The 12,052-nt window shown below is 33.8% G+C and overlaps 1 protein-coding gene across 3 annotated transcripts in view; it reads right to left on the bottom strand.

Annotated features, from left to right (window-relative positions):
* LOC107069876 (insulin-like peptide receptor) overlaps positions 1–12,052 on the bottom strand; it is a 30,334-nt gene that overhangs the window by 16,675 nt on the left and 1,607 nt on the right. The window contains exon 2 of one of the 3 annotated variants that reach the window (XM_089170009.1): positions 11,278–11,455. The gene's annotated coding sequence lies outside the window, so the exon portion shown is untranslated. Of the gene's footprint in view, positions 1–9,572; positions 9,689–11,277; positions 12,038–12,052 lie in introns of those variants that run through there. The other 2 variants (XM_015327545.2, XM_089170010.1) reach the window with 2 other exon arrangements.

Here is a 12,052-nt window from a genome sequence, read left to right as displayed (position 1 = left end):
TAATGTCAACAACCAAATAAAAAACAATTAGTCAAATTTTACTTTCATTTTTGTACTTATTATAAGCCATTGTAATCTAATATTATTATAAAAACATTCAGCATTGATAATTGATTCAAAGTGGATGTCCAATGATACCCAAAGTTCGAGTAGTTTCTAGTAATATCTGTATGGTTCTTAGTTTTGTACTAGAAATTACTAAATAGAAGACAACAGCACTTGGCACAACCAGCAAACACCACGAACAAATTAAAGAAATTCAAATCGAGTTTTATACAACGTAATTTCAATTAATTGCGTATTTATTTTTTGTTATTGTTGTAAGAAAGAAAATCCTTGAACTTAATAAACAGTAAGATAAGGGGAAAAGGGGGTAGGAAAGTAGTGTTGAAAAGTCGATTAAAAATAGAATATACATTACATGATGCGATTTGCATGGGTGTGTAAATACACACATACACACATACAAGTACGATTGCAAGCTTTTGAATGGATCGTGACGTTTCGAACGATACGACCAACCCAAATGTTTACTTTTTCGTTTGACTTCCTCGTTTTATTTGAAAAACGATTTGGATGAATAGGAATTTTTTGCTGCCTTTTTTCTTTTTTTACACGCGTGTATGAAGAATTTAACGAACGTATTGTGAGTAACGCACGTACTACATATACACACACGGCACATGTGAAATTTTAAAACGAAGTCAATTTTGAAGTATTTACAAAAAAAAAATAATAATAAATGAGATTATTATTAGCTTGCACACTGATATAACCGAGTCAATTTATATTTAAACATATAAACATATATATATGTTTTTATATATTTGATACGCGTGTTTACAACGTAACTATATACATATCCATATTCCAAGAAACAAATCGGAATTCTCGTGGGTCGATTACATTTAAACTTGATCACATTTTTAAACCGACCGTTTTAATCGATTTACGAAGAATTTATAATTATCTACGTATATGCATATTTATATAAAGATATGCACACACATAAACGTCATTCGTTTAGTTAATAGCACGATGTCAATATATGATAACACGTGAAACCTCTCCATTATTTTTTTATCAGTATTTTATTAAAACGCATCGTTTCCGGTAATGATTTTTACAAAAATAACACGATAAATGTATAAATAATCTAAACAAGAAATTCCTACCATTGAGTTTTCCCTCTCCCACACCTCCTCCTGACCCTTAGCCGCCTACTCGCGTTTTCTTTTTCATTTATATTTATACATTTTTATATACACTAATACTCACTCACAACATATACGCATATAATTACACTTAGGTTATACAGATTATTTCGTAATTTAATCCTATCATAAATATTTATTCACGTACCTTTAAAAATATATGATTTATTATTTAATCACACGCTTCTCTTTCTTTTTATATGACACCACTGAACGTACAACAACAACAACAAAAAGTATATATATATATTTTTTAGCTGGTTTTTTACTTCAACATAAGCTTATTTTTTGTCTAAAGTTAATAGTTACTTTATATCGTATAAATAATAATAAAAAAAAAAAAATAACTACAAAAAAATGTATAAGTGCACCAATATTAGCACTGTTGGCGTAACTTGCTTGCACAGTGACAGCTTGCAAATAATTAACCGTTCCGCGTTATTTGTAACTCAGACGCACAACCTTCGTTGCTAACTTGTGTCGAGTTTGCTTGCTTTTTCCTTTTTTTTTTTTTTTTTTAATTCTTTTTTTCCTTTCCTTCCTTCTTTTCAAACGTAACGAGTACTTATATATATGTGTATGTGTGAAAGAAAGACGATGCGAAAAGGTACGATTGTCACGTGCACGTTCGCGTATCGAATATACAAAGCTGAATAATCGATCCTTGCGATAAAGACAAATCGATCCGAACGATAAAGTCAGGTTCGTTGTCCTTCGTATTTTCATTTGTAAAATGAACTTATATAAATTCAACATTAATTTGGTTTAGCAATTAATTCGTTGCATCATTTTTAACATAATTATATAGTATTTATTTATAAACTAATTATACATTCGTTATTCGTTAATAAATAATATCTTATGCATTTTTGATTAATAATTTGCACTCATAAAATAACGAGCAATTATTATTATCAAATCAAATCTGTAAATAATTGAATATCAAGTGTGGTACCAAATTAATTGCAACACCTTACGATTGGTTAATATTCTATATTGGTTTTACTTATATACTGTCATATACTACTCCTTTCTATTTATCGGGTGTATCGTTAAACTTTATTACTCGATAAAATTGTTTTTATTTTTATTTTTTTTTTGACAAAACTTAACTATGTTTATTTATAGATCATTTCGAACGAAAAAGTATGAAAGTACAATATTAAAAAAAAATAATTGGTGCGCGATGTATTTTGCAAAAAACGTTCGTATCTTTAACGAGACTTATGATATTTTTTTTAAAGCAAAACAAATTATGTTAGAGAGAGAGAGAGAGAGAAAAACTATAAGGTTCAAGGTGGATCGGATATTCCTGTTCATTTTTTTATAACAAATGAAATAACGTACGCACGTATGCCAAGTGATACACACCTACTACTTCTTTTCTTTCATATAAAGTAAAATGAAAAAAAAACAAAAAAAGAACGAGTTTTGCAACTTTCAATTTGTACATATTAATTGACGTAACATTTACGATACACTTTTTTTTGTTTTTTTTTTTCAATACAGCTAATGAACCAAAATTATATCCTTTTATCGAGATCTCATTTTTCAAATGCAATTAAGTAAAAATACATTCTATTAAAAGCTTTTAACAATGAGCTGCTTATTCGGTTTTCATTTTTTCCATCAGTTACCTGTTCACGCGTAAATATACGTTTTACAAAGCTATCAAGTAGAAATCAAACTTAAACACGTCTAGTTCTAACCAATCTTTCGTTATAGTGAAGAATATATTGGTACAAAGAAAGTTTTAAAAAGAAAATAAAAGAAAAAAAAAGTAGCACAAGTTTATACCCTCTTCTATTTAAGAATGATACGTGCGGAGCAAAAACCGTGAGAAAATATTTCCAGGAAGCCTGACGCATTTTTTAAACCCACACTCATCTCATCCTCGCCCACGCACACGTTGTGTTCCTTTAAGATCTCAGCATCCGCAGGCAGCAAGGCGTTCGATGTCCTGCCGTTTCACGAGTTACCTTTTCTTTTCTTTTCTTTTCTTTACTTTACGAACACCGAACGAATATTTCTCCTTCTAATACAATACACACAACTATTACAACGACGACCGTAGAAAAAAATAATAAAAATAAGATAAAGAAACAAAAAAAAAAAAATAATGAAATTTGCATTAAAAATAACACTCGTAATAATATTTGTGAATTTTCACGTAATTCAAGCAGATAATTGAAACGATTAGAAATTGTATGTAGAACACTTGTGCGTCTGTCTGCTCTGTCTATGTGTATGTGTGTATGCGTGAAGATGAAAAATAAGAGGAAGGATAATATATCACCAAAATACATTGGTTTGGACGATGACGACGAAGACGAAGACGAAAACTCAGACGAAGAAGACGATGATGATGATGATGATGATGATGATGATAATGATGACGAAAAGGTGGAGGTGTGGGCTTACATTTTCTCTCGTCGAAATATTTAAGAGGATTGATATTGTGGCGCGTACGTACCTCGAAAGATGAAAGGAAAGTGCCGAGGAGTCTCTCGTCGTCGTTAACGAGAACGACACAGCAGTATAAGCGTGCTGCATTCGTTCTTAAAATAAAACAGGTGCAAGGAACGGAACGAAACAGACGGACAGACGGACGAACGGATAGACACACACACACACACAACAGCAGCAGAGACAGACAAGTCTCGAAGAAGTTTTAACGTCGCAAAAAGGGGGGTTACAAAACATGCTTTTATTATACATCTGTCACACAACCCTACGGAATATCGGTTAATGCTACGAAAAATGCTCATTCAAATTTTCACGCTTATAAAATAAACGATTGATTATTACTTGAAAATAACCCAAGTATCGATAAGCAAATGGTAATAAAATAAATACGCGATTTAATCGACTAGTTTTGAATCGAACTGCGTCGGGAAACGACGATATAACCATCGCAATAACCAGCAAATAATATAATACTAGTAATAGTAATAACAATAATAATAAAAATAATCGTCAATATCCTCGATGTGGACATTGGCAATTGCTACGGCCCTTTCCTCAACCCCCACCCCACCCCATCATCATCATCATCTTGTCGAGAGTTTACTTACACTTAATTCTACGAAGAGCAGAAAATGAAAGAATAAAAGACTGAACGATATCGATCAAATTGGCGGTAATTCGAATTAAATCGAATTTACTCTTATATATATATATATATATTATACATATAACGAGATACATATACATATCACGTTTATATTGCTTCCTACGTTTCTCTTTCATCCAATGTGGGTTCCTCTTTCCTTCTCTCTTATTTTCTACGTCGAAAGCACGATATTACTGTGGGTCGTGTTTACACGAGGACAACGGACATGAAAGAAGGAAAGAAAAGAGAGAAATAGAGAGAGAGAGAGAGAGAGAATATATATTGAAGTCGTGTTAAAGTCGCTAGTATTATTCGCAAATGGAGAACCACCACCACCACCACCTCGTCCTCCCCCTCCCCCTCTGACGTTCTTTTCTCTCTTTCTCTCATTTTGTATTGCGCAATTCGAACATTCTTTTATTATTTTGTTTTATTTATTTGGTTCATTCTACCTTCGAAGCAATCTAACCCAGACAATGGTCCGACACATAAACATTGTACATATATATATATATATTTTACTTATATTATTATCGTGAATCCATCAACAAATGCTAATGGAAAAAACGAGAAAGATTATTATCAGATCGTTTCTTTAACGAAATGAGAAATTTGAAATTTTTTTACCTCACGATAAAACAACAACGAGTGTTATGAATTGACTTTTGGATATAAACTCTTTTTTTTTTTTCTTTCTTTCTTTCTCTCTTTTCTTCAAATCACAGAGAGACAAGCTTTTTCTGAAATGAAGATACCAGAAAACGTTGCTTTTAAAACGCGTGTCGACGAAGAGGATGACGACAGCGGGCAAAGTTTTCCGCGTAAACAACGAATATATATATATATATATATATATATATATATATGTATCGTGACTGTGCACGTGGCTTCGTTAAAGTAAATGGTTACGTCAGATTTCTGTTCTATCGTGCGCGTAGTAAGAATGTGTTGGTTAACGTCGTAAAGTTTTTTAAACGATCATCGTAATAGCCCTCAAACTATACAAACGACGTTTAAATTATCAAACTTTCTAAACAAGCCGATAATGTTGATACCATATTACTAGTTTACATACATATATATATTGCTGTGGATTTAAAAATGGCGTGGGACATTTAAAAGAAACCGTAAAGGTTTGGTTATTCAAAAGAAAATAAAACACAAAACAGAGATTCGGATTTACATTTTAATACGACCTTCCACTTGTACGTACGCATATGATATATAATACTACTACATGTACGAGAGAACGGTAGGAGGAAGAATTTACTATACGGAATATAAGTTTTTAACTACGACGTAATTTGGGTGATGGTAGTGGTAGTGGATTTGTTTCCTTTGTCGTAGGAACAATTACGACGACGTCTCGTATTTATACGTGAGAAAATTTGGCAGTCGTTTGTGACGTCATTTTTTCAGAGGGTCACCGGCACTACCACCACCATAGCGATCGATCGCGAGACAAAACTTTTATTGACTTCGAACTACTACTACACACACATACACAACAAGGATATTCTCTCTGTGTGACTTCTTATATTAACTTCCTGCGAGCTGTATTGATCCTCCTCCTCATCCTCCTACTTCTTCTTTTCCATCTCCTCTTTCTTCTTCTTCTCCTACTCTTTCTCCTATTGTACGCATACATTCATTTACATTTGAAATTAATGTTTAAAGGCCGGCGACCCGAATGAGTAAACCAACAACTACTTGATACTATCGATTCATCGGAAACGATTCATTCTCTTCAAAAACAAGTATCTCTCTCTCTCTCTCTCTATTCCTTTTTTCTTTAATCACGTGCGAATGAAACATATATATATAATATACATTTTATTTATTCATCGAGTCGGTATGTTTTTAAATTGATGTGATCAGTAGTAGTTAAATAGTAGTATATATACGAATATAAATTTGATTCTCGTCATGAATAATAAATTTCTGTGGTGTTTAAATAAGTTCAAAGTTGCGTCATATATATATAATTACACATAATTATAATAATATACAACAAGGTTGAGAAAGCCACAATAAGAAAAACAGAACAAAACAAAACAAAACAAAAAATACTGACCCAAATTATTTCAATCGACAAATAATATTATTTCAATAAATCGTATTACTAACGGCGTCTCACGTAATATCACTTAATTGTTAATTACACTTTCTCCCGGGCGCGTTTTACGAGAATGCCTTTTGACCACCTACCGACATATATCGCCAAGTGAAAACACGCGCAACGTGAAACGAAATAAGAAACATACTGCGCTGAGAAGAAGGAAGGAAGAAAAAGGATAAAAAGAAGATATAGAAAGAGAAAGAGAGAGAGAGAGAAATACAACCGGTCCGCAAATAACGACACGCAATATCCTCCTCGAACATCCCTTAGGATATATTGCCCGTCCACAATGACTCCCCCTTATCACCCTCCCAACATCCCAGACCACCCTATCCCATCCTACACAACCTCCTTCTTTCGTTCATTGCGTACGTAACTACCAGAGCTAGCTAATAACCAAGACGGATCGTAGTTAATGAGAAAGAAACGATCGTTTACTCACACGGAAACGTAGAAGAGTATTTTTCTTTGAAGAATAGAAGACGAAGAAGAAGAAGAAGAAGAAGACGATTTAAAACTGACGTTTACGTAAATACCTAACTAGCTAACTTGCTAGCTAGCTAGATTACTAGATAAATAGATAGATAGATAGATAGATAGATAGATAGATAGATAGATAGATAGATAGATAGATAGATAGATAGATATAGACACACACACATACATACATAAATAACGTGAGTTCGTACACGAAGAGTGAGCGATAATTTTCGGATTTAGGCCCGGCTAGATGATGACGCATCCTATAGCAACATTACTAATGTCCTACATAACTTTTAAGCATGCCAATATTTTTACTACTCCTACGACTATTACTACTACTACTACTACTAGTATTCCAACTACTTACTATTACATTACTGATAGAATTCGTTCTAGCTGATAAACGACAATATGTCTGCAAAAGAACAAATAAGAACAAGACTTCGAAGGTTGCACGTAATCACGTTAATGAGATACACGTTTTTCAATGAAATAATAAACCTATATATTTTACTACGCGTCAGATACCAAAAGAACAAAATATAGATATAAGTATAAGAGTATTTGTGCATTTATCTATTTATCTATTAAACTGTATCATAAAGAAATAAACATTTCTTGTGAGTGACAACGATGATAATGATCTTTCGTGAGATTTAACAAATTCTTTCGCAACATTGTTGGATAACTTGTTAACGATTGGTTGAAAACTAGTTCAAAGGTTAACCAGAGAAAAAGAGAAAGATATAGATAGATATATTATATATCTAAATTGAAAATTTGGATTTAAAAACATGCATTGATACATAGGATTATTTTAAAGAGAAAAATTATTAATACTTAGACGTATTTTGAACGCTGCCATTGATCATAACAAATATAACGCACTTTACTTGATTTACGTAACGGTTTTGCCTGCTGTCGGTTGCTTCTGCTAATCGAGTATCTTTTCTATACTTCTTCTTCTCTTGCATTAGGATATGATGCGTTCTTAAGAGTTTACTTATTATTTACTTATTGCATGAACTAGAAAAAAAGAAAAAAAAAGACGCGTTAGATCGCGTGCTTTTACGATGAATAAGCATTCCTTCCTCTTTACCAACAAATTCGTATCTCTTGTATAGAAATAGTGTAAGAGAAAAAGAAGTATGAGATAAATAAAGAGAAAAAGTTGCGACGTAGAAAGGGAGCACTTCAGTGAAGGTTAAGTCCTCATGGTAGGAAAAAGGAAAATACAAATAAATAATAACGTGTGTGTGTGTGTGTACGCGTGTGATATATATTGGGTTACGTGCCCAGTAAATTCGCATGCCAATTTATAAAAATATTCTATTTTCTTTTAATTAAATATAATATTTCTGTTAAAATCAGCAGGAAAATTTTGTTCTAACAACATATCTACAACCATTAGGTTATTGACCGGAAAGTGTTGAGATGCAGATTTATAAATATAATGTATATAGTAGGATTTTCATTAATCAGCGTAATTGGAGAATATAAACGATGTAAAAATAAATTTACCCTTAATTCGAATCGAATATTTTTTCACAAACTTAAAGATCGAGTATAAAACATATGACCGAGATTTTGGATGAACTATTAATCCTATTGAATATTCTATTAATATTTTTATTTAAAATACGTACAACAATTTTGGTGAAAATTGATAAGAACTTTTGGAGGTATATAATAAGTTATAGGTTGGTCGGAAAAATCTTGTCATTTAAAAAAAAAATGTGTTACATATTTAAGATATTAATCGACACGAATTTCTTGGGTAACTAAATATATAAACTATATATGTATATATAAAAGAGTGAAGAGAATGAAGTGGTTTACAGGAGACCACACGTCGCTCATTTACTTACTAGTTCCACCTTCGAACAGGTTGTTGTACGCGTACTTCGCTATGGAATGCCAGTTATTTCGAGAAGAGAGAGAAAGATAGATAGAGGTAGAGATATAAGTCTAGCGACCTGTATGCGTGTGTATATGTGTGTGTATGCGCGCGCATAACACACATACATACATACAACACCTTGACTTGATCCCGTCACCCATAATATACCCGTATGCACCATAAGTTCCAAATACACGAGTGTGAGAGAGAGAGAAGGAAAAAAACTTAGAGGAATATCTATAAATATAAATGTGTACGTGCATATACGTATGTAGGTGTGTGTGTGTGTGTGTGTATGTGGTGTGCTAGCAATATTATTTTTCTACAAGAAAGGAACATATCTTAACTAAAATTGAAAGATAAATAAAGAGGTTATTATCAAAACTCTTAACAACTTTAATTATACCTTTATTTTGTTATTTTTTTTCTTCTAAACATTATTTCGTTTTTTTTGTGTGTCTACACCGTCAACGGTGACGTCTGCATTATTGATAAGAAAAAACGGAAGAAAAAATAGGGAGAAAAAAAGAAAGAGAGAGAGAGAGAGAAGGATAAAGATAAAGAACGTGAGTGAACGCATAGAGCGTGCCTTTCGAAAGCTTCTTTCAGTTTACTACGTACATACACACATACATATATATTTACAGTAAAAAAGATAGAAGAAGGAGAAGAAGAAAAAGATAGAGGATGAAAAATGAGAAAGAAAGAAGGGGAAAAAGATGAATAGACAAGAGTGCACGTTACCCTATTCGAAAACACGAGTCAACGTTCCAGCCACTCGTCGTCGATTCATGTTTCCACCGATGCATAAGAGACGACGGTGATGATGACGACGGACGACGACGACGACCATGAAGAAGATACGTGGAGGAGGGGTGAGGGTTTAGAAAGGGACAAAGAGGGAAAGAAAAGAATAAACTCGTAGAGGGAAAAACTCGAATGTTGCTTGCTTTCTTCGAATTTTTTCGAATGACGTATTGCGGCGTGTAGAAAACACGAAGGAAACAAAATATAAACACTATAATTAAGAAACTTTCTAAAAAAGAAAAAAAAAGAAACAGAGGGAGAACAAAAATTTGAATAAATAGGATTGAAAGAAAAGAAAAAAGAAGAAAAAGATAAATATAAACGTTATAATTCAGGGACTATAGAAAGAAAAAAAAGAAACGAGAGAGAGAGAGAGAGAGAAAGATGCGATGATAAGAGAAAGATAAAGAATCGAATGGAGAGGGATGAGGGTGGCGGGGAACGACCGGCCACGTTCGTATTGCGTAGTAAGCTTGAATGGATTACGTCACACAGAGCCAGAGGGTAAAAACGCACTCGGTGGACACAACGCGCGTAAACGTTCGATAGCAGTGACGGCGGCTGCGACGACGGTGTTGGTGGGGTGGTGTGGTGATGGTGGTGGGGTAGTAGTAGGGTGGAGATAGAGTAGTAGTGGCGGCGGCGGCGACAGTGGCTTGTTTACAAAAATGCCTTACTGATCTAAATGCCGAAGACCTCGGTAAATTTCTCAGAAACGTACGCGAACGTTCCGAACTGACTTCTTCGCCTTATTTTTTTTTTTCTTTTCATTCTTCTTTATCTTCTTTATTTTTGACGAAACTAATTTATAATAATATTATTATTATAGTAATAATTCTTTTCTCTCTCTCTCTCTCTCTCTCCATCTTAATACTTCTAACAAATATTATCTTTATTCACATTAAACATTTTTTTCTTATCTAACCAAGAAAGATAGACCAACGATGAAATGAAATATTTGTAAATACACGAAACGAATGTTACGATGAATATATAAGACGATGTGTGAATGAGTAGTATGCGTGTGTATATGTGATGATATATATATATATAATCGTTAATTGTTCTATATGTAACGCGTGGCAAATCCTTCCTTTTCGTTTGAACGGCACGAACGTTGGTGTCGTATAGTAGAATACGACGACGTATTACGTACCGTAACCGTACCAGAGAGAAAACGATCGATCGCGTCCGGACGTCGACGTTCTAACGCGCACTACCTACCCTGCTTATTCTTACGACGCAAAATTCGACTAACATAAGAGTCAGCTAGTCAGTCAGTCAGTCAGAAAGACAGACAGACAGACAAGCTGACTGATTAACTAACTGACTGACTGACTGACTGACTGACTGACTGACAAACAGGAGATAGATAGACAGTCAGGCAAACAAACAAAAAAAGAATTTAAAAAAATATATATATATATATATATAAATAAATAAACAAAAAAGAAAAAGAGAGAGAGAGAGAGACAGAGAATAGCGTCTTTTTTCACCACGTGTCTTTTAGCACGTATATTTTCTTTGTTTTTTCTTCCTCACCACACACCCACCCACTCACTCTATCTTTCTCCTTTCTCTGTCTCACTCACTCTCATTTTCAATTAATAAAAGTTGTATTAAGATCAGTTATCGATTTTACCTGTCTCCATCCTTGTCGCAGTACTACGTTGCTCTAACTCGGAGGTCGTTGTCGTTGCCGTCGTTGCCGTCGATGCCGTCGTTCTCATCATCATCATCATCATCGTCGTCGTCGTCGTCGTCGGCGTCCTCTTCCTCATCATCATCGCCGACGTCGTCGTCGTTGTCGTCCTTGTCATCTTTGAAAACATTAGGACGGTAGAATAAATTTTAAGAAGAATATCCTTGGTAAAGTGATTTGCAGTCTTCTTCGTTGCAGCATTCGTTTCAAACAGTAGTAGCATCGTAAAACCCACGTGGTTATTCTGAGAGAATACGACGACGCGTCGTGTATCGAACACAACACGCGAATAAGGGAATATACACACGTTAAGAGATGTGTATATGTCAAAGTGTATAATAACGTATTACACACATCATATTCACACAGGGGGACAGACCAACACAAACTTTATCTATCCTATATCCTCCCCCCCTCTCTCTCTGCCTCTTATGTTTCAAAGAAATAAAGTGAGAGGTTGGATATACGCTACACAACACACACAAAAAGAAACAAAACACACTATCTTATTTGCACATATAAAAACGTAACAAAAGACACAAATTTCCACGATATTATGATGATCGTGACTAGGATACTTTGTCTATGACTCTGTTACGAAGAGCGCGTTTAAGTAGTTCGCGTTGCACTGTATGCATTGTACGATCGGAAAAGAGAGTGTGTGTAAAAGAGAGAGAGAGAGAGAGAGAAAAAGAGAGATGTGTGTGTGAGAGAG

Source organism: Polistes dominula, unplaced genomic scaffold (assembly GCF_049000335.1).
Source record: "Polistes dominula isolate Pdom_NZ unplaced genomic scaffold, Pdom_raw_medaka contig_15, whole genome shotgun sequence".
In the NCBI taxonomy this organism is placed as follows: Eukaryota; Metazoa; Arthropoda; class Insecta; order Hymenoptera; family Vespidae; genus Polistes; species Polistes dominula.
Note: the sequence above shows the minus strand (reverse complement) of the source record. Positions and strands in the feature narration are given on the sequence as shown.